We start from the raw sequence: 22,181 nt of genomic DNA on the forward strand, positions 1-22,181 counted from the left end.
ATAAAAACAGTGTTTTCTTCCCAACTGACTCCCATGTGAATGCCTCCTGTTCTAAATATTATACTGTGGCTACAGGAGCTAGTTCCATAAACTGTTGGTGACCTTCTATAACTCAAAAGTCTCAGGGCAACAGCCAGCACCACAAGAGACTCACAAAAGGTCAGTAATTTTGAATTAAGGTAATGAATTCACAATGGTCCACGTGGTCCTGCACTCATGCAAAAAGATTCTGGGGGGAGATTTCTTTTAATTATCACCTCTGACAGCCACTCTGTTTTCCTGGGAAACTTCCTGTCTCCTCTTCCAGCTGCATTTCCAGGAGTCAGCAGGATGAAGCAGGTTCCTCACGTGCAATGGGAAGTGCAGAAATCTCCTCCAGAGCCTGTTTGGAGATGGAAGCAGGCACAGAGAGAGCAGCAGTGAGAACTCCTTGTTCCCCAGCTCCTCCTCCATCCCTGAGCTCCAAGGGCTGCTGAGAAAATCCAGTGGGAGGTGTCCCTGCCTGTGGCAGGGGGTGGGATTGGATGAATTGTGAGGCCCCTTCCAACTCAAACCATCCCATGATTCTAAATGTACTTGTCTTCCAGGGAATGACAAAGCCAAGGAGCAAGGACAGGTCTCCTCTGGGGAGGAGTGTAAATTCACTGGATAAATAGAAATGTGCAGTATTTTGAAGGGGTTTTTGGTCTAAAGAGCTCATCTCTAAGCAATTGAAGAAGGATTTTCACTGATTTAGCAGGTAAAAGGTGGTATTCATGTAGATGTTGTTATGTACAGTTTGGTTTGAAGCCCAAGGTCTCTCTAAAGTGCATTGTAAAACAAATCAAGCCCTCAGCTGTAGCACTGGGAGTTTTAAGTGCCAGAAAACCTAGGATTTCCTAAGTGAGAAATAAACAATAAACCATCAGAAATAAAAAAATATCTTTGTTTCATATTAAAAAAACAATAACAAAGGATTTCTAACAAAGTGGCCACAGAAATCAGCATGAGCTGCGTCAAATAATTCTAAATTTATCTTTGTTTAAGAAAGGCCTCAGCAGGAGGTATTTTTACATGCAAACAGAAAAATCAAATGAATTTCAGGAAATTTAATTTCCTCCAATTCCTTGGAATTTCCATGGCTTTTAAAGGAAATGGCAATATTGTGGTCACTCATGAATCTTCACCTGCCCTGGTTGCACAGATTCCCTGACTGTCCTTTGGTATCCAGCCAAAAAACCAGGAGCAGGATAAACCACGGGGTGGAACACAAACTGCCTCCCCAAATTACATCTGTTTGTTCTCCATAATCTTTGTGCTGTGATCCAGAAGACTGATGATAATCCAGCAATAAATGTGTACCTTTTACAGAACATTAACTTACTTTCTTCCAGCTTGTCAAACAGCTTTGGGATTTATTATGTGTTTATTGTCTGCCTCACCAGTTTCTTTCCAACCAGGGCTCTGCATATTTATTTTTACCTTCCTCCTTTGAGCACTGGGCTTGGCTCAGTGCAGCAGGTTTGGTGCTGGACTTTAGCACTACAAAACTGCACATTTTGTGCACTGCTTGGAATGAAGGGACGTGGGGAACCGGAGCTGGAAATGCAAGGGGACAAAAAACTGCTGCTCAATGGAAGAGGAAGTTTTCTACTTAACAAGGATTAATACAATTTCCCAGCACAATCAGAATCAGGGCTGTAAAACTGAAGTTCCAGGTGTCTGGAACCTACTCATCAGAGTTCTCAATTTCAAATATTTGGATAAATTTGGGGTGTATATTTGAAGATAACTCTTTTCTCGTGTTTTTTTCTCAACAGTTTCCTGAGTTATTAGACTGAAGGTATCCCAAAGGTTGAACTGGATTATATTAATCAGTGGTTATAGAATAATTGATTTTTATGAGCTGTTCACATTGCAGGTGCTTGGATTGTTCCTTAATCCTTGCTATTTTCCCGGCTAATTTTGCCCATTGAACACGATGTGCCTGGAAATGGAACAGTTTCCATCTCAGCTCTGTAGTGCTGTTAATGGCTCTTTAAGGAAAATCTGTACAATTTTTATTTAAATGATTCCTGAATGGACACAGCTGGATTCCCCCTCACTGCATTGATATTCCTGCAGCTGATTAGGTGCCCACTGTTAATCCTGTGATTAGGGATATTCTGCATCAGCTTTGCAAGTGCCAGCTCTCCTGTGAGTTGTGGCTAAGAAGAATTCTGGGCATTTTTTGATGGATAAAAATTATGTTAGAGAAGTCTGGGCTATCCAGAACTAATGACAGTCAAAGCACAACCCTGAAAGACGATTTAACTCCCAGAAAACTTAAGGTTTTTATTAGCAATAAATCCCCACAAATAAGAAAATGCCTTTCTTTCATATTAAAATAACAATGATAATTATTAATTGACAATAAACTGTCATTCAGAGTTGGGCTTTCATTAGTGTCATGCTGGGATGGTCAAAAATAAACTGAAAAGGCATTTATGTTTTTAGTGATTTATTTCAGTCTCACTGGGCGCATCCAGTCAGCAAACTCATATTTTTTGTGACTGGAACAAAATTTTACAATGTCTCTTCAGGTCCCTTTTGAACCAGTCATTTCCAAAGAAATTGGAAATATGGGGACACCTGGAACTGTTTATGCCTATGGTTTGCATGCCTCAGGAAATGAATATTGCTAATTATCTTTCCATTAGGCAGGTTGTGCCCCCACCTGGCCAGACCCTGCTGGACTTGTCTTACCTTGAGCACTTGGAGCAGATTGGAGCTGTTTGAGCTGCAAACAGGCATCGGTGGGATCCCCCCTGGGTGCTGTGCTGGGCTCCCACCCCATTTATCTGCACTGTCACTCCAACTCCTTGCTCCTGGAAAATCTGGGTGCCAGGTCACACAGATCCAGAGGGAGCAGGATGGACCTGAGGACTGACAAAAAAGGAGCAGATGTGGTTGCTGGCAAACTCACCGGATTCTGACAAGGTTAGGTATCATTTTAATTTCTCAGTTATCAACACACTCAACAACAGATTTCTCTGACAATGGAAAAAAAAGTCTTAGAGCAGATTCACAGAATTGTTGTGACTGGCAAAGTGCTCTGAGACCATCCATTAGCTACAAAGAAAGGAGACTTTCATGGGGGGTTGTTTTTCTTCTTCTTTCTGCCTTTATGGTGCTCTGTCCTTGCAAACCAGGGTTAAATATTGTTTGAGAGATGGGTAAGTTCCTCAAGTAATTCAGAGAATTAGTGTAATAAATGTATCATTCTTCTTTTTAATGGTAATACACAGAGAGCTAAAGATTTTGGCTCCTTTATGGGTTGTTCATGAAGTGCAGCGATTGAGTTATACTGTTTCCTGTCACTTTTTCTTTAATTAATTCTGGATCAAATTCTGGTATGTTTGTCAGTTGTAGCAGCTTTCACTGAAAGAAGGAGGTTGGGGAAATATTATTGTTGAAGCCATTTTGGATTAAAATGAGATTAATAACTTTCAGGAGAGAATAATATGTTTATTTTTTGAGTTTGTTATTCCTTAGGATTCTGTGCAGCCTGCTTTGCTTTCCTCACGGGTTTTGTGGGATGAAATGGCACAATATCTATTATGATAAATGCTCTGGAGGAACTTAATGGTTATGGAATTACTGCATGTTTGAAGGTTCTGACATGGTAGATAATTTTCCCTGTTTCCCATGCCCTGGGAATACAAGATTTAGACTTGCTGATGCTCTTTATGAGATGTCCCAGCCCTGGCTGTGGAGCTGAGGTGATGGTGGGGATAAGCTTCAATCACCTCTCAGGCCATGGGCAGCTTATCTAAATGAAAACCCAACTCACAGACCCCTTGGAATCTCTCCCATCGCTCCTGCAAAAGCCCATATTTAAAAAAGAAAATGAAATGTTTGAGTTTTCAATTTGAAGTGAGCACAGGTATTTCAGTTAAAAAAAAAACCAAAACAACAAACAGATGGTAGATTGTTAAAAAATGCTTTAGTGTCCAAAAATGACAAACTGCAAAATTCCACTTTTTACTCAAAGTAAACAAAGCCAGTCAAGGCCTTTCATAGAATATTCTGAGCTGGAAGGGGGGGTCACTGAGTCCAACTCCTGGCCCTGCACGGGACACCCCAAGAGCTCCACTTGTGCCTTTCTGGGAGGAAATGGTGGCAACACCAAGGAAGATCCCAGAATCCCAGAACGTGCTGAGCTGGAAGGGACCCACAAGGATCATCCAGTCCAATCCTCAGCCCTGCACAGGATCATCCCCCAGGGTCACCCCCTGTGCCCCAGAGGATCATCCAAACCCTCCTGGAGCTCTGGCAGCCTTGGGGCTGTGCCCACTGCCCTGGGGAGTCTCCCCTGGGAGTCTGTGATGCCAAAACTGCCCCAATATTGCAGGGGAGGACACCCCAGTGCAAAGCAGAGCAGGACAATCCCCTCCCTCAACCGTGGTGAATTCCCAGCTCCCTATCTTCTCTGGGATGCTCACAATTCCCACTGTCACTGCAGACCCACAGCAGCATAGGGGGTGCTGAACAGGTGGGCCAGGGCTGTTCTGGGACATCCCAAACTCTGCTGGGCTGGATTCAGGGATGTGTTGCTCCCTGTCCTCTGCCCCTGGAGCCAGCAGGAGCTGGGATGGGCAGCAGGAGCTGGGATGGGGCAGCAGGAGCTGGGATGGTGCAGCAGGAACTGGGATGGGGCAGCAGGAGCTGGGATGGGGCAGCAGGAGCTGGGATGGGGCAGCAGGAGCTGGGATGGGCAGCAGGAGCTGGGATGGGCAGCAGGAGCTGGGATGGGCAGCAGGAGCTGGGATGGACAGCAGCTCACCCTGCAGCCAGAGCAGTGGCCCTGGGCACAGATTGGGCACAGAGCTGCTGTGCCAGGTGGGAGGCAGCCCAAGGTCTGGGAGCCACCCTGGGCACACGTGGCTCATACAGGGAGAGAACAGGAGGATTTTAAACATGAATCAAAGTTCTGTTATTTCCAGACTTGTCTGGGGCATAAATTGGAAATCAAACATGCAACAAGTTTGTTCTATCCCTGCTGAAAGGCTCCAGGCTTAATTTAGTGAAGGCTCTGCATTAATTTTCCTATTAAATGAATGCTTTCTTAAAACGGAGGGGGAACATTTTTACACTGATAAGATTGTTCTCTGAACCGTTCCTAATGAGCTGCTGTGCCATTCCCTTATGCCTCCTATTTATCTTGTTTAGATCCCTTCAGTTTTAAGTATTCCAGCCCTTCACTGCCTGTTAACAGTTTGTTTTACTTTAGCTGGGAGCTTCAAATAATTTTTGAAAGTGGTTAGAAAGCAAAATATTTTATTTCTTTAAATTCTTATTTTTTTGTTTAGCTGAGGGGATACAAAAATTGTTTTATCTATTAAAATTATCTCCTTTTATCTATTTTATTTATTATATCTTATTATATATTATATCTTATTAGTATCTTCTTTTATCTATTTCTGTAAGGTTTATAATCCAAATTTCATTTTCAATATGTGGCTTTTGTTGTTTTCCCAGGGCTTTTTCCTTCTTGCCCCTGAGAATGTACTTGAAGTCCAGTGGGGTTTCGGAGGCTTGGCTGTTCTAGGACCACTCATGGGCTGGTTATAAGGTAATTTTTATATAAATAAGTGGTTCGTACATAGCAAAGGCAGATATTTATACCTTGATCTGCAGCAGGTACCATGCAGGTGAGTCCCACAGCAGCCTGGGAATGGGTTATGGCAGCTCTCCTTGGATGGCAGCTCCACATTCCTTTTGCCACAGTAAAACACTCATGTGGATAAGAAAATATTTATATCTTTTCAGAAACCATTCTTCTGAGCTGCCTTTAAAAAAGGAAGGATGAACACTGAGAGGAAAAAAAAAACAAAATCCCACAAGATCAAACAGAATCACTTTAAAATGCTTCAGGCCAAAACAAGGCTTTTATTTTCTGACTGGCTAATTCAAGGTGACTCCTGGGGCCTTGAACATCTTAAAACATTGCCGTGATTGTCATTTCTTTTGGACAGGGGTATTTTGTGACCATTTTGTGGGACTCACAGAGCCAGTTTCTGTGGGTGGTGTGTTGCAATTCATCCCCTTCTCGTTCAGCCCAGTGCATCTCTTTCCCATCCTGTGAGACAAGATCAGACTCTTGCTCAGGGGTTTGGATGTTCACTGGGTGCTGTGGCATCTCCTCCCTCTCTTCTGATCCAAAGTTCTGGAGGAAAGAGCTGTTCCACAGTCCCCACGTGCCCCCGTGGGTGCAGGGGGGGTCCCTGGGTGCTGATGCCCAGGCTGGCTGGGGCACCACCCACGGCAGGTTTGACCTCACTGAGGCTCTCCTCTGCCTCTATAAATTTCAGTTAGAGGTTTTCAGCTTCCCAGCATATTCTAAGGAACTGAACAAATTAGAAGAACTACTGAAGCAAGATGGGTGCCTGCTTCTGGCAGGCAAGAGCTTCCCTTGCCCTCCACCAGGTAATGCCACACTCCGCCCTTATCTGAGCAACGAAGGACTTTCACAACCCAGTGATTCCACATTTTATTCTTTTTACACTGTGAAGTATCCTAATATTCTTTAATAGTGTCATACTTGTATTTCACGGTCTAATCCACTTTTCCATTCCCATTGTATTTTATACAGCTTGAAGTCTCTGAGTGCAGAGGACGTGCTCCTGGGGCTGTGGGGACGAGGCAGCACTCAGACATTCACCAGGAATTGTCCTTTTTTGTACTGAAACAGTGCAGATTTTGTGCTGTAAAGTATTATAATGTCCTGTGCATAACGTACACTTTCTTTACCTTTTCCATTATCTACTTCACAGCAGAGCACATTTGTCACTGGTTTTCTTTCCTTGTGGCTTAATGAGAATCTCGGGTTTTGGAATGTGCTGTTTCTGTCCTTTGTGTCTAATCTGTGCCCTCTATTTCTCTCCCCCTCTTGGAGATAAAACTGCATTTTGCTGTTGTTGCAGTTCCAGATGAATTTGATCAAGATACAGGAACTGACTCATCACCTTTTCTTGAATCTTTAGGAACTGCACTGGCACACGTGTCCTGGAGGAGACGGATCCGCACCGGGCACCGTCTGCTTGGGTTGCTAAGAGAGAACAAGGGGTTTATTGTTGTTTTCACCCACGCTGAGCTTTTTTGGATCTCAATTCTGTTGATTTTATCTTTTATAAATGGAGAAGGAGGGGAAAAAGCCAAGCTGATGATTGGGAAATTTTAGGAGAAGGCGAATGACAAAGTGCAATGCTTCCTCCAGTGTTTACAATGCCCAATATAATGGTACAGTAGTTGCTCTCTCAGGGGAATTGTGTTGGGGTCTGTGTTTGCTTTTCTGTCCCTGGCAGTGCTGGATCCCTTCACGAGTTGCTGCAGGCACCACTTTTCTTCCAGCATAATAACAGGGCTCATAACTCAGGCTTAATAATTTGCCTCGTAATTCAACTGAGATCCATGTGAAGTTTCCACAGGTCAGTCAGTCACACGAGGGCACTGGGAAGGGGGGTTTAAATAGAGGTTTTAACCTGGAGGAAGTGCTGCTCTAACAAGCAGGGCCACTTTAATCCAGATGCCATCACTGTATGCAAGGGGTGGTGGCAAAGGTCAGCGTGGATTGCGAGGGAATTAGAGCCGAATTTCTGCAGTGACTGTTTCTGCAACAAGCCTTGGCAAAGAGGCTCCTTTTCATGTGCTTGTAAACAACACGTTCTCCTCTTATTTTCAGCATCAGCTCCTGGCTGTTATTTCCTTGGGGTGTCATTGGCCCTTTTCCTGGTGGTCATTACAGAGGGTTGGGAAGGGAAGAGCACAGACTGTTTGTGCTGCTCGGTCCAGCAGCTCCCGGAATAGGGACAGTTGAGTTTTTCTCAGGGGCCTGCAGTGGTGGTTCCCTGCAGAGCAGAGGTGTGTGTGCTCTGGGGCAGGGTCAGATGTCCCATGTGCTGCAGTGCCAGGGCTTTGGAGCCCTTTGTTCAGTGTTTCCTGGCACAGCATTGCCCAGCCTTCACTCCCTCTGTGCTCCCTGCCTGCCCCAGCCTGAGCAGTGATCCAGGAGAATGTCATGGCATGACCTGCCCTGGATATCACAGAACCACAGAATGGGTTGGGTTGGGAGGGACCTTAAAGACCAGTTTGTTCCAATCCCCTTCCACTAGCCCAGGTTGCTCCAAGCCCTGTCCAACCTGACCTTGGGCAGTTCCAGGGATGGGGCAGCCACAGCTTCTCTGGGCACTCTGTGCCAGGGCCTCCCAACCCTCCCAGGGAAGCATTTCTTCTCCATACCCCATCTCTCCCTGCCCTCTGGCAGTGGGAAGCCATTTCCCCTTGTCCTGTCCCTCCATCCCTTGTCCCAAGTCCCTCTCCATCCCTCGTCCCAAGTCCCTCTCCATCCCTCCTGGAGCCCCTTTAGGCCCTGGAAGGGCTCTAAGGTCTCCCTGGAGCCTTTTCTTCTCCAGGCTGAACAACTTTGCAACTTCACAGAAATAATGCGAAGTCTTTTGCAGTTGTATCCAGAATTCCACTCCAGGTTCAGAACTGAGGACTGAATTTTAATTTTTGTCCTTTTTTGTACCAGAGAGCACCAGAAAAAATTTAACTTGTTTGGAGTCTGACTTTCTCAGAGTAACTGGTGTGTTTAGGTCCATAGAACCAGGAAACTGTCTCTAGTTACTTGTCCATAATTTGTTTTTTATCCCATGTACCATTTGCTTTCCTGCTCCTCACAGCTCTCTTCGCTCTACTGCCATGACACTTGTTTTTTCTTTTTTCCTTTATTCTCTTAAACCTCATTTCTGCTCTTCTATTTTTATAAATTACTGAAATGATAATTTTATATCCAGCGCTGGGGCTGGAGGGGTTTTTGAGCACAATGATACTTTTCTGTGGAGATTCAGATCCCCAGTTTTAATTCCTGCTCAGGCCAGGGGAAGTTGATTTTTGGGTTTTCCCTGGAAAGCAGCCTTAGCTCTGGCAGTGCTGCTCCACTCCCCACCATTGCCATGCAGCTCCCTCCCCTTCAGGGCTTTCAGGTTTTATTTTGAGCAAAAATCCAAAGATTTTTCTTCAGTTTGTTTTGCTTTGTTGGGTCAAGGTTACAGCTCCAATTTCTGCCATTGCAGGAAATTAAAGTGGGATCTTTCCCTCCCACTGCAAAGGATCCAGTAAAATAAAGGGGCTGTGGAGAGGAACTTGGAAAGGGAAAGGAAAAGCTGTTGTGTTATGCAAAAGAATTTCCTTGTTTCTTCTAACTGTGTCTCTTGAGGTTATAATTCTCTGACTTTATTTTTAACATTCAAGTTACTGGAAGAAACAATTCCTTCCCTCTGCTTTGTCAACAAGTAAATCCCATTTCTATTTTTTTTAAAGCAGGATCTGGATGCATAGTAAATGTAGGAGTCCTCTGAGAGAAACAGGGAGAACTCCAAATGCAGGCACAGCTTTCTTGCATTCATAATATTGCTACTGACACTGAATGTCTGAATGTTGGTTTTTTATTTAATGGTAATTTTTGTTAGAACAGATGGGCTTGTATAATGTAAAGACAATCAATTCTCATACAAAAAAGATGATAAATGAAGAACAGAAAAGTGTTTCATATCTAGAAGAAATGTTAACATATTTATGTTACAATGAAGTTTCTTCTAATGAATAATTGCTGACTTACAGCAGGTTTTGTCACACTGAACTGTTTTCCTTCCTTTCTTCTCTCACAGGTAGAGAAATATTGCCTTTGAGTTCTGAGCTGTCCTTTTAGAACCCGGCAAACCTCACTCCTGACTTGTGCTTTTACTGAAATAGGAGAGGATTAAGTGGCATGGTGGAGCAGTAGATGTTGTGCAGCAAATACACTGTCCCACATTGGTGTAAAAATTCCTAGGAATGTGAATTTACATGTAGTTGGAGGGAGATCTTTTGGGTTACAGGGTTTAAACACGATTTATGAAAGGGGATGGAAAGAGGCATAAGGAAAGAAGAGAATCAGAGGAGTGCTGGGTTAAATTGTAGTTATTTCCTATTTAAATATTCAGCCACATTCTCCTGAAGGATGAAGAGCCCACATGGAAACCCTCCTTTTCCCTCCTTGTGGGAACACCTTCTCCAGCAGTTGCACCAGACCTGTGGCCAGTATCGAGGGAATTGTGCCAGGTCAGACTGGGACAGGGTTTCTGAGGCAGTTCCTGGAAGGAGGAGGTCCCTGGTGTGGGTTCAGCCTCAGGGTGGTCACACGGGAGGGGACAGTGGAGGGAGCAGGGACAGGATCAGGAGCCACCACAGGAGCAGCTTGGGCTGGGCCAGAGTCTGTCCTTCTGAAACGGGCAAGCAAAACATTTGCTTTGCTCCAGCACTCAGGAGGGCAAACAGCATTAACTTCACCTGAATATCAATGCCAGTGAGGCTTTATCCCACCTGGAGGAGGGAAGAGGAGCTCAGGACAAGTGTGAGCTCTGGGGGTGATGTCCCAGCACCTCCAGCACGAGGAACACCCAGTGCCCGGCCTGGGGACTGTTCCCAATGCCATTTGTGCCAGGAGTGTCAAATGGAGCTGGTACAGACACTCACACTGAAGGTCTGCACCTGGGGAGCCCCAGCTGATGGGAGGTTTTCCTGTTAACTTTTGGCTCACCTTTGCAAAAATATTAATTACCTGAGTTCCCTTGTTTTGCACTTGATATCTGAGATTTAAAGTTCTCTCCAGCACAGGATGCTGTGGAAAGGAGATGAGGATTTCAGTGGTGTTACACAACCCTCCTTCCTCAAAACATGTGGAGCCTACAGCTTCTGGGAAGATCAATCAAAAGCCACGTCCCAGTGGCTTGTTAATCAAACAATTCCAGCTCCCAAGTATTTCCCTTGGGTTTGTTTTGTTGAGGCCGAGAAGCCAGAAGCGGAAATTACACCTCATTTTCCCCATTTTGTTAAATAACCAAGAAAATCTTTGAGATATGATGCTTAGTGTCACTTTTTTGGTCTCAGCTCGACCTCCTCGGGGTTCAGAGCCTTTGATGTCGTTCCATATTGTGCATCTCACAGAGCCTTTGTCTTGGAGGAGAATTTCTGCCTGACAGCCACTCACACTCACACACACCCGCTGTCAAAATATTACGTGCCGCCCTAAATTATTTGGTAGCGATGGGAGAAACACCTGCTTCCTGAGAACATCTCTTCCTTTTAATCATCCTCAAGAATTTTTTGGGGAGATGCATTATTTAAAATGGTAACGACAACCTGATGCAGAAACAGGTAATTTTGGATTCTTCTTGTTCCAGCAGTTGACATTCGGGTACGTTGTTCTGGTTCCCTTTTCATGGTGTGCAAATGGCTTTCACAAGGTGAAGGAAAAAGTTCCTATGATTTATCCATTACATCTGTGTAGGACATGATATACAAAACCTTTTAGGGCTTCCTGTGCAGCAAGGCCTGCTTTTTAATTATAAATACATATAAAATATGCAAAAAGGTAAAATCGGCAGGAAGAAAAAAGAGAGCAGGAACAGGAGGGATGTGCCCTGGAACCCCTGTGCTGTGGTAATTTTGGAGAATTAATGAGTATGATAATATTCAGAAGTGTGTTTCAATTTGATTGAAAAGTTTGGCACTTTAGACTGATGGCCAACACTATTCAGAAAGGGAATTTTTCTGTATGACTGTCCAAATAGTTGCTATTTAATATTTATGTTTGTCATGTGTATTTCTACATAGACAAGTTCTTTAGATGCATAAATTTTTCATATGAAAAGCATTTTAAAATTCTTATATGTAGGTTTTAATATTATTTGTTGATTTATAGGGCTGGTTGGGGTTTTTTAGGTGATTTTTTTTACAATTTTATGTTCTCTGTAAACTGAAATACATAGTTGCGCTCCATTGTTTTTCTTGCCCAAATCTAATCTGAGGGGAGGAGGGGGAATTGGTCACGAGGCTTTTTGCTGTGGCTGTGCTGGGGGATGTCAGAGTGTTTCTGCCCACATAATCCCCAGTGGTGGGTGGGATGAGGGTGGGAGTGCTCGGGATGGAGCTCGGAGGTGTCGGAGCGAGGAGGATCTGGGCTGAGAGGGGGTCAGGGAGGGCCTGTGGAGCTGCCCAGGGTGGTTTGGTGGGATCACACTGACACAGGGTCTGATCTCCAGGGCCATCATCCACTGGAGGAGAACTGGCCCAGAGCTCTGCCAGGGAAAATCCCATCAGAGCGGGACCAGGCTCCTGCTCCCGCTGTCAGCCCCAGCTCAGCCAGGCTTTCTGGGGACAGCTGAGGGGTGGAAAACTTCAGAGGTTTGAAGACATTTCCATCTACTTGTTTCTTTCCCAGACACTTCACCAGCTTGAATGACATTCCATTAACTCCAGAGTTTTCCTTGTCCACAAAGAAAGCAGCTGAGAAGCAGAGCCTGCGTGAAGGGAGGGATGGGAGCAGCTCCTGAACGGATCCAGCTCCTGCTCGTGGGAATGGAGATGTTTTTATGACATCTGGTGGCCATAAAATCTCAACTCCTGTAAGTGAAAATGGCAGTTGAAAGCCTTGTGGAGAAAATAATCCCTTGTAAGACACACCTGAATATATATATGTGTATATGCAGCTTACATGTGCATACACATATATATTTATTGTCCTGGACTTTAATGTTTCCCCCCATCCGTTCCTTTGGGTCTTTTGCATATTTATTTCATGGAGGTGAAGATGATCATATTATTAAAAAAGACCTATAAAATATATAAGATGAGGGAAAAGGAATATTTATTTATCTAGGAAATTGAATCAATGTTAGTGTAAAATGTCAGCATAAAGATGATGTTGCTTGGCCCATGTTCAACAACCCGTGAGGTTACACCACTAATCTGCACTCCCAGCACTGGCTGCATTCAGCCCAGAAGCACAAACCATGTTGCTCCTGTGCATTTGGATTCATTATTTTCGGTTTTAAACCAAAAGGGCATTTCTGTGACTGCTGCAGGCCCTGGGAGGGGCTATGGCAGCACTGATTTGATTTATCCCTGGCCCCAGGAAATGCATATTTGCTGCTGCATGATCTGATGTCACATAACAGTGACACTGGGTATGGGGTGAATTAGCTGCTGTAATTAAAAAGAGACCTTTTAGGGCTCCATCCAGGCTAAAATAAAGGGAAATACTTGGCTAAAAACTGGCTTTAGTGGCTTGGATTTGGCCCCTTGTTCATTGTGCTTTTTACAAAACACCTACTACAAATCTAAGGACTTTGTAATACTCATCACAAGGGTTTTTTAGGCAAATGATATTGTTGGTTCTTGCCTGACCTAAATTATTATGATAGCAAGGAATGCAAAAAACCAAGTTAAATTACTCTTTAGCAGAAATTTCAGGGAATGGACACTTTTGCATGAATATTTCATGCAAAGCTATAAATAATTCTGTTGGATTTTGAAGATCAGAAAGTGACTACTTGGATGATGTAGGGCATTTATGTAAGGCTGTGTAAGGCTTTGTGCACGCTGGAAGAGACACGTTCATTCATGGAATTCAAGTCATGTGTGGGCAAATTGGACATTTTTCCTGAAATTTCTTTTCAATTGCTCTTTGTTTCAGTTGTTAGGACTGGAATAGACAAACACAGCACTGTCATTTGCCTCCAAAGTTACCTGAGAGCTGTGCAAGCTGCAATGTTTTCACAAAGCTTTGGCCTTTTAAGGAGGTTTTATTCAATATTCTAATCCTAGTGCTGAATATGTTGTGCTCATGAAGTACACATTTGTTAGATTCCTGAAGTGTAGGTCCCTCTGAACCTTCGTTCACATATAAAAATCAACTCCACTTGATGGAATTACGCTCCTTAGGAGTTGACTTGGATGTGGTTTTGTTTTTTTTTCTGTAAATGGTAGTAATCTCTTCATATTAACCAGGAGAAAAAAAGATAAGAAATAGAATTGTTTTCTCCTTATGTCACAGGATGGATCTTCTGGCAAACAAACAAAGAAATCATGAAATTATCTAAAGAACTCGTTCCTTGAACCCCCCGGAAAACAACTGCAAGCTGAACATCAAAGAGCACGAACAAAATATCGCCACATTAAGGTCTCCTGCACAAAGGGACCTTTTGCTGTGTGCAATGTGCTTATCCTGCAAATGCTGAAGCAGCTCCCAGACCAGCAGCAGGATAATTCCTGCCTGTAGCATCCCGAGAGGAGAGCGGAGCATCCTCCGAGGTGCCACCGACGCCCTCGGCTCGTGGGGACTGGTGGCCCCTTCACCACCCCAGGGGGGTCCTACACCAGTGTCCCCACTGCTCTCCCTGCAGAGGGACCAGCACTGGCTTTGGGATCCTGCCCAGAGTGAACCTGGGAGCAGGAGCAGCAGAGATTTTCAGGTACATTGTGGTGTCCAAGAGGGAGAACACAAACCCCCCTGGCTTTAGTGCAGGAGGGGAGGTGCAGTGTGTCCCACAGCAAGGGCTGGCTCTGGGGGACAGTCCCCACCCTGGGGAGCTTCTGGGGCCTTTGTGGACAGAGCAGGGCGCTCGTGTCCCTCAGCTCAGGGGAGGTGTCACTCAACAGGCTCTGCTTTAACATTCCTCAGCCCTGCACGTTACTGAGGTCATCTCAGTGAAAATACAAAATAGAATCACAGAATCATTGGGGTTGGAAAAGCCCTCTGAGACATCAAGTCCAACCACTCCCCCAGCACTGCCCAGGCCACCACTGACCCATGTCCCCAAGTGCCACATCCACAGGGCTTTTAAATCCCCCCAGGGATGGGGACTCCACCCCTGCCCTGGGCAGCTGTGCCGGGGCTGGACAACCTTTTGGGGAAGAAACATAGTTTAATCCTTCTGTTCTTCTCCTGATATGTATTATGTGTTCCAGTCACATCCTGCTTTTCTCTGCATAACTTTTCAGGAATTGCAATGGTCACTCAGTTCACGTTTTTTTTCCTCCCTCTGTTTAAATTTAAATTTTTGCCTCTATTTTCCCCTGGTAAAACAAGGTTACTTTATAAAATTTCCAAGCTGTATTTCATTACCATTTTTCACCATCTATATGATCTCTTTTGTAATGCCAAATGTGCTACTTGTACATGATAAATCTGTGCAGCAGCAAAGAACTTTTCAGTCTCTCATCTGTTTGGAGATGAACTTCAGGTGTGTCAGTGCTTGCATATTGATTTGATATACCACAGAACAAGGACAAAAGGAAAGGAGTTACAAAGCCAAGCAGTCAAAAAGGTAATTTATATGAAACAGAAATTTAAACAGGTTGGAAAGTCACAGGGGTGCAATAAAATCTTCCATGAGGTGTAGATGGTGGATCTTTGTGCCACTGTGACTGAACCACCAGGCTGAAAGGCAGGAATAATGTTGGGACCAAAGCACAGTGGACAACATCTCCTGGACCTTACTTAGGGAGATAAGATAAATAAAGGAGAGCTAAAAGGATTTTACCAAATTCATACTACACAGGACTGGCTTTCTGTCTGCACACAGATAACTTGGATTAGCAAATGTGCCATCGCTTCCACCACAAAAATACCCAGTCTCACGTTATTTTAAGAGACTTTCAAAATAGAGTGGAATTAAAATATTTGTTTTAAACTCCCCAGGGAAAAGGTGCTGGGCTTCCTGCACAATCTTTCTTTTGCTTTTTATAGTCCTTCTCCACCCTCAGTCATTCAGCAGTTCCATTTCCCAAAATACCAGTGGTAACTCCCTCTCCAGTCTTTGCCCGTGTGGATGTTTGCTGTGATATCACTTCAACTCCTCAAAATGAAGCCCTTCATTTCTGTCTCAGTCTTTTGGTACAAATGCAGCCTAAACTGTACTTTTTAGACAGAATATTAACTGTGCTGGGGAGACAAGGCTGCCCAGAGAAGCTGTGGCTGCCCCAGCCCTGGGAGTGTCCAAGGCCAGCTTGGAGCAGCCTGGGCTGGTGGAAGGTGTCCCTGCCCATGGCAGGGGTGGTATTGGATGGGCTTTGAGGTCACAAGCCAAACCATTCCATGATTCCATGATCCCTTGCTGTGAGTTTTGCAGCCTGGGAGGTTTTAATTTTCCCAGTTTCTTGTCCCACAGTTTCACTTTGGTCCGTTGATGTTTCCCTGTTATTGACCCCCGGCAGCAAAAGGCTTGGAATGGCAGGAGAGACTTAATGAGGCACTTTACATGTCCCTCATGAAAAGTGGCTCAGGTTTGAGTGCTGCTGCTCTGAACCTGGGCTTATTTTCATTCCCATCTCTCATAGCCAAAGGTAACATCGCAATGTGTTCCGTTCTTGCTTTTATAAATTGAATAACCAGTTTTTTCTCGCTTCCCCCAGGAACCTCGGAGTGAAATTGTTTTCCTGTCCTGCAAAATGTTTCAGAAACTTTCTATTCCTGAATTGAGGTGAATGGTTTTGCTTCCTTATTGTTGCTTTCTCTGACAGCAATATGTTCCATCTGCTGGGCGTTTCGAGGCACTTTGATTTGTATCAGGTTTGAAATTTAACTTTTTTCCTTATATTTCCAAATGAAGAGTGCTTTTCAGCTTCATTTTCTGCCATTCCAAGGTGTTCTTTATATCAGCCTTTTCACACAAACAGCATTAGTTTGGGCACATTTTGTTTTTAAATGAAAATATTTGGTTGAAAGTGTTGCAGCTGGTTTTTGTACTTAACTTTTCCCTGATAGGCGAGTGGATATTTTCCTTTGAATCTCAGAAATATGCTTGTTTTCTAACAAAAAACCAAAAAAATAAAAAATTATGTTTTATATTTCCAGGCTGCTGCTTGGACTGTTTTCCATCTCCTTCTAACATACGGAGCTCCATTAAGAGGTTGGTAAACTCTTTAAAGAGCTCAAAGAAATTACCAGCTTTCCCTGCTCTCAATCATTTTTTAATTCTTTTCCTTTTGAAGGGTGTAAAATTTTCTCCTCTCCCTGTCAGGCTCTGTGTAATTAATGCTGTCTCCCTGTTCTCCCAGCTCCCACATCTCTCCCTTCCCTTCTCTCCACGGCACCGTTTCCTTTGCGAGTTTGAAGGGACTCATTATTCCACTTCTAAAAGGCAAAAAAGTTCAAATTGTTTTTCGTGTGACAGCAGCAACAGCAACTGAGGGTTTGCTTGAAAACTGGTGTATCATTGCCTGAGAATGGACTTAAACTTTTCCATTCCAGTTCTCTCTGGGAGACACACCTGGGCTGGTGGAAGGTGTCCCTGCCCATGGCAAGGGGTATGAGATGGGTTTAAAGTCCCTTCCAACCCAAACCATTCTGGGATTCTAGACCTGCTCCAGCTCCTTGGGGGTCTGCAAGAAGGAACATGGCCTAAACCTGATCCCTGGAGGGACAGTTGCCACCTCCCAGAGGACACAGCTCACATTCCAGCGTGTGTTGCAACTTGTGACTTGGAACAAAACCTGCAGGAGCTGAGCCATGAGAGGTAATAACAATCCTTCTTTTAAAATATTTATATGAAATGACTGTGGGCCAGGGGGCAGGAGCTGAAGGTTGGAGTTGGTTTTGGTTTTATGCGGTCAAAAGAGATTTTCTCTCGTTTTTTATTTTAAGAAGTTCAATAAAAAATGAATATTTGGTTTTTTATTTTTTAATATGGGTGTTAAAGATTTAGAACAAAGAACCTGCTTCTTTTTGAATGTCACAGTGAAGAGCTGCTTTGGCACTTGGGCTACACAAACCCCAAAGGTTCCTCATTCATCCATGGCCCCGAGGGCGGGGGGTGTCGCTCTGCAGTGGGATGGAGAAGGAAAATCTGTTGGCAAGAGCAGGCTTTTCCTTATGGCTTCTGGTTTTCCAGTATGTTCTCTGAGTACTTCCAAGTAAAACACTTCCTGCCATGTCTGCCAGAGAGCAGCAGAAAGGAAATGTGGATTCTACTTTACATGGTGCTCTGAGATCGTGGGGGGGAGACGACAAACCCCAGCCCCAAAGTCAGAACTGGGAACTCCAGTAATAAGTTGCCATTGGCAGTAGAGGAGTGTGGTCACGGCCCCAAGGCTGCCAGAGCTCAAGGAGTGTTTGGAGAACACCCTCAGGGACAGGGTGGGATTGTTGGGGTGTCTGTGCAGGGCCGGGGTTGGATGATGACCCTTGTGGGTCCTTCCAGCTCAGGACGTTCCATGATTTCTACGAAAGGTTGCAGAACTTGCACCTCACTCCTCAGTATAATCTGACTGACTCAGCTGGAGATACCAGTTGTCCTGGTGTCTCCATATTCCTCGTTGTCCTAAATATATTGGGAACACTTGGTTCCCTAATTTGGTCTATTAATAAACATAATTCTTGCTGATGTGAGCAAAAATAAGTATAAAAGCGAGAGCAAGTGCTGCCTTATTCCTGCTCCATTGGCTGGACTCCACAGTGGATTAGCTGTGAGGGTGCAGCAAAATCCTCCTTTCCATCAGCACTAGGGATAGGAACCTGTTCTCTGCACATTTACCTGGTGTTGGATGAGATTTGCAGTTCCTGGACTGCCACGATGCTCCTGACACAGCACAGGGACTGTCAGGGGCCCGAGGGCACAGAGGGTGCTGCAAATGTCTGAATTTGCAAATGCATTAATTATTGTTATTACTGTTGATGTTATGGTTGTTCCTGTTGTTGGTTTGGGTATTATTATTATTACTATTATTATTTACTCAGAGGATGGGGAGGCCCTGGCACAGGTTGCTCAGAGAAGCTGTGGCTGCCCCATCCCTGGGAGTGTCCAAGGCCAGGTTGGACAGGGCTTGGAGCAACCTGGGCTGGTGGAAAGTGTCCCTGCCCATGGCACAGGGTGGGACTGTATAATTTTAAGGTCCTTTCCAACCCAAATCAGTCTGGGATTCCATTATACAGCCATCTTTTGCAAATAAAAGGTTATCGATTCCCTTGCTGGAAAGAAGGGAAGAGGAGAAGAAAGAAGTCTGCCAGATATTTTGTTATAAATTGTTTTCCATTGGTTCTGCTTTCCTGGAGAGCATTAGGAATAATCCCTTGTCAGGGTGCCAGGGAGCTGCTGCTCTAAATGCAGCATAATGAAGTGGGCAGTATCTGCAGAGGTGCACAGGCATTAAAACTGCTTAAATGAGAGCAAACTACAGAGGGAAATTTTGGAAGGGCACTGGGGAATTTTATTTTCTGCATGGCTGAGAGGACAAAGGCCTTGGACAGTAAATACTGGTGACAAGAGCTGTAGGACAGGACGTGCTGTGCTCCTTGAGTGCTTCTGTTTGAGCAGGATTGGTAACCCATCACCTTAGGGTTGTATCCAGTCCCAGCTTAACGCCAACTAAAAAATAATAAAAGAGGAAACAAACAGCTTGGAGCTTAATGAGGAGGAAAAATGTAATTATAAGAACAGCTTTAATTGATAAAGGCAACATCAAGGTAGCAGAAGCTCTGCTTCTCATCAATACAGGGTTTAGTACGATCTATCAGCTTCAAATTGATCACTGAGCTGCCTTTGCCAAGGCAGCCCTTTATTTGTTCTTGTGTTTGTATTTAACATACAAATATAGGTACAGATTACCTGGTTTTTGGTTGTGGTTTTTTTTTTTTCCCAGGGACTGTTCTCCTATTGAAAAGCAACAGAAAGCAGAGAGCAATGTGAGCAAAAGGAGTTAAGACTTTGATCAGTGTCAAGCTGTTGTGCCCTCAAAAATCCCAGCAAGTGATTAGTATTGATTAGGTCAAGGTGACCTATTCTAACAATACAGTTCTTAGGATCTCAAATTCAAAATAACTGTAGTAAATAAGACTAATAGAACCCATCTGCTGCTCCCCAGTAACACTGTGCTACAGTTCATACAACTGGGTTCACACTGGAGAATAAATTACTGCCTGGTAAATCAGGGTGGGAGCACAGGCAGGAATGTCTGGGACACTGTGATGCTGTTGGGTCCTTTATTGATGGGGAGTGAACAAACCACATCATCAGCTGATCCCAGGTGATGTGGATCCACAACATTTAAAGAGCTGTCACAGACATTTTCCTCTAAAAGTTCAGTGTGTTCCAAATGCTCTTTTGTTTTCTGCATTTGTCTCTCAGTTGGCCTTTGGTCAACTTCTGGTCACTTAAACATCCTTAAACCCACCACGGATAAAACTAAGATCTTTCTGTTAATTCTTTGGAGAAAAGAGACAATTTTGACAGGACAAAATGGGGAATGGCTTCAAAGTGACAGAGGGCAGGGTTAGGTGGGATATTGGGAAGAAATTCTTTAGATGAGGGTGGGGAGGCCCTGGCACAGTTTGCCCAGAGAAGCTGTGGCTGCCCCTGGATCTCTGGAAGTGTCCAAGACCAGGCTGGAGCAATCTGGGCTAGTGGAAGGTGTCCCTTCCCATGGCAGGGGGTGGCACTGGATGGGCTTTAAGGTCCCTTCCAACCCAACCCATTCTATGATTCTATTCTATGAAAAGAAGGACAAAATGGGGGGTTAATGGTGTGTTGTGATGTATTTCCAGCACCTGATGGATGAACATAACAGGACAGATTTTTATTCTGGGTAATCTGAATAAAATGCACACCTTATGGTGCTCTCATGCTTTAGTTATTAACACAACCCCCTTTGGCAAAAAAAGGCACTCTCTGTCTTAGACCCCACCTATCTTTTAATCTCACAAATCTTGCTCTCATTTCCCCTCTGCTTTACACCTATTTCCTTCATTCTACCAGATCACAACAGGTTTATGGTCTCTGGAGTGATCCCCAGCTCGCCAAGGAACACATTATGTTCTCTAGGAAAAAGAAAAAGAAGCTCCTTATGTCTCATTAACTTGAGCAGATCCTGTTTGACACTGTGGGAAGGAACGTGCTGTGTCCAGAGCAGGCCTTGCCAGGCTGAGCCTCTCCCAAACGGCTCCTATTGATGAGCAAACAAGGGGGGTCGGCCAAGGGGATGGCAAACAGCAAATCTTAGTGCATGCTCTGCTTGGGCAAACAAGGGATTAGCTGCTGAGTGTTCATCCAGCTTAGGTGAGACCATTAAAATTACCCTGGTATTTAAAACTACACACGCTGAGGGAAATGCATATTCATTTTTTTCCCCTGGGAAAGCCAGATCATATTGAATCAATATTTAATTTTAGGGGACAGCCTCCAGACAGTGAGAAATGGTGTGTGAGGCTCTCTCTGTCTCCTGGAGGAAGAAGTCAGGGGGCTGTTTGAGGTGAGCTCAGCCTTGTCAGCTGTGATGCTGTTTGCTCTCAATCATTTCCCACTGGCCTACGTGACTGGGATGGGACTGGAAGCACAGGGGCTGCTCTCCCAGCTCCCTGTTCCTCCCTGTTCCCTAACAGGGGGGTTAACCTGGGCAAGGTAACATCAATAATGCAGAACAGGGAAGTTGCTGTGCCAACTCTCCTGCTCAGTCAACTGAGACTTTTAGGCTCAGTTTTTAAGTTCTTGGAGTGGGGAAAAGATCCCCTTGTTGTGCAAAGCCTTTCCTGCTGGGATTGCTCTGAGTTCCCTCTGCTGCAGCAGCAGCCCTGCAAACAGGCAGCCAGAGCACAGCCCCAAACCTCGGACAGGGTTTGTGCTTCACCTCCAAATCTCAACTTCCCTATTCCTTTTAGGCCTTTGTCTGTTCACATCAAATCAGGAGATGTGGCCTCTGAGGGAGTGATGTCCACACACCTGGCACAGACAGGAGTTACCTTGATGGGCAGTCACACAGCAGGTGTTTCTCTGAGCAGATCCTGCTGTTGGGGCTTCTGTTCCCCAGCACGTTCCTGTTTCATCTGCTCCTTTGGCAGAGGTGCCAGGCAGCACAATGAAACTCCCCAGGAAATGGAGACACAGAAGTTTTAATAAATGCAAGTTATCTAAAAGATATTCTTTTGTATTCACTTCAGCCATGTCAAGATGTTCCAGAGCTGAAAAGAGTAAAAGGAATGATGTGGATGTCAGGAGCGTTGATAAATTAATTGTACACAGAGCTGAACCAAGTTCTTAAGCAGATTTTATACTGTAATTCATGTTCTACAAGCCCTGGATGAATCATGAGAACTGCTGCTTGAGCCTGAAACAGCAATGGATTCTTCTGTAACAGCAAGCCTGTTAATGCACAGGGTATCTGCTCTGCAGAATTCATCTGTTACGTCGCATTTTGCCCCGAAGTAGCTGCAGGCAAAGGGTGATGCTGGAATCTCACCCTGCAAAGGTTGCTAAGGACTAAATAATGCTGTGACTCAGGGCCCTGTGCTGGGACTCAGGGCATCCAGAGTGCAAAGGAAGTTAAAGTGCTGTGGGCACAGTAATCAC

At 44.6% G+C, this 22,181-nt stretch overlaps 1 long non-coding RNA gene across 2 annotated transcripts; it reads left to right on the forward strand.

Moving 5' to 3' along the window:
• Positions 1-15,965: 15,965 nt before the first annotated feature.
• LOC113945865 lies at positions 15,966-21,750 on the forward strand. Of its 2 annotated transcripts, XR_003527207.1 has the most exons (6): positions 15,966-16,128; positions 16,258-16,325; positions 16,700-16,754; positions 17,204-17,360; positions 21,008-21,087; positions 21,494-21,750. It is a non-coding gene; the product is annotated as an uncharacterized LOC113945865 (long non-coding RNA). The 2 variants fall into 2 exon arrangements; XR_003527208.1 differs by lacking the exons at positions 21,008-21,087; positions 21,494-21,750 and adding an exon at positions 19,483-19,832.
• Positions 21,751-22,181: the final 431 nt, after the last annotated feature.

This window comes from Corapipo altera, unplaced genomic scaffold (assembly GCF_003945725.1).
Source record: "Corapipo altera isolate COAL_440 unplaced genomic scaffold, ASM394572v1 55, whole genome shotgun sequence".
Taxonomy (NCBI): Eukaryota; Metazoa; Chordata; class Aves; order Passeriformes; family Pipridae; genus Corapipo; species Corapipo altera.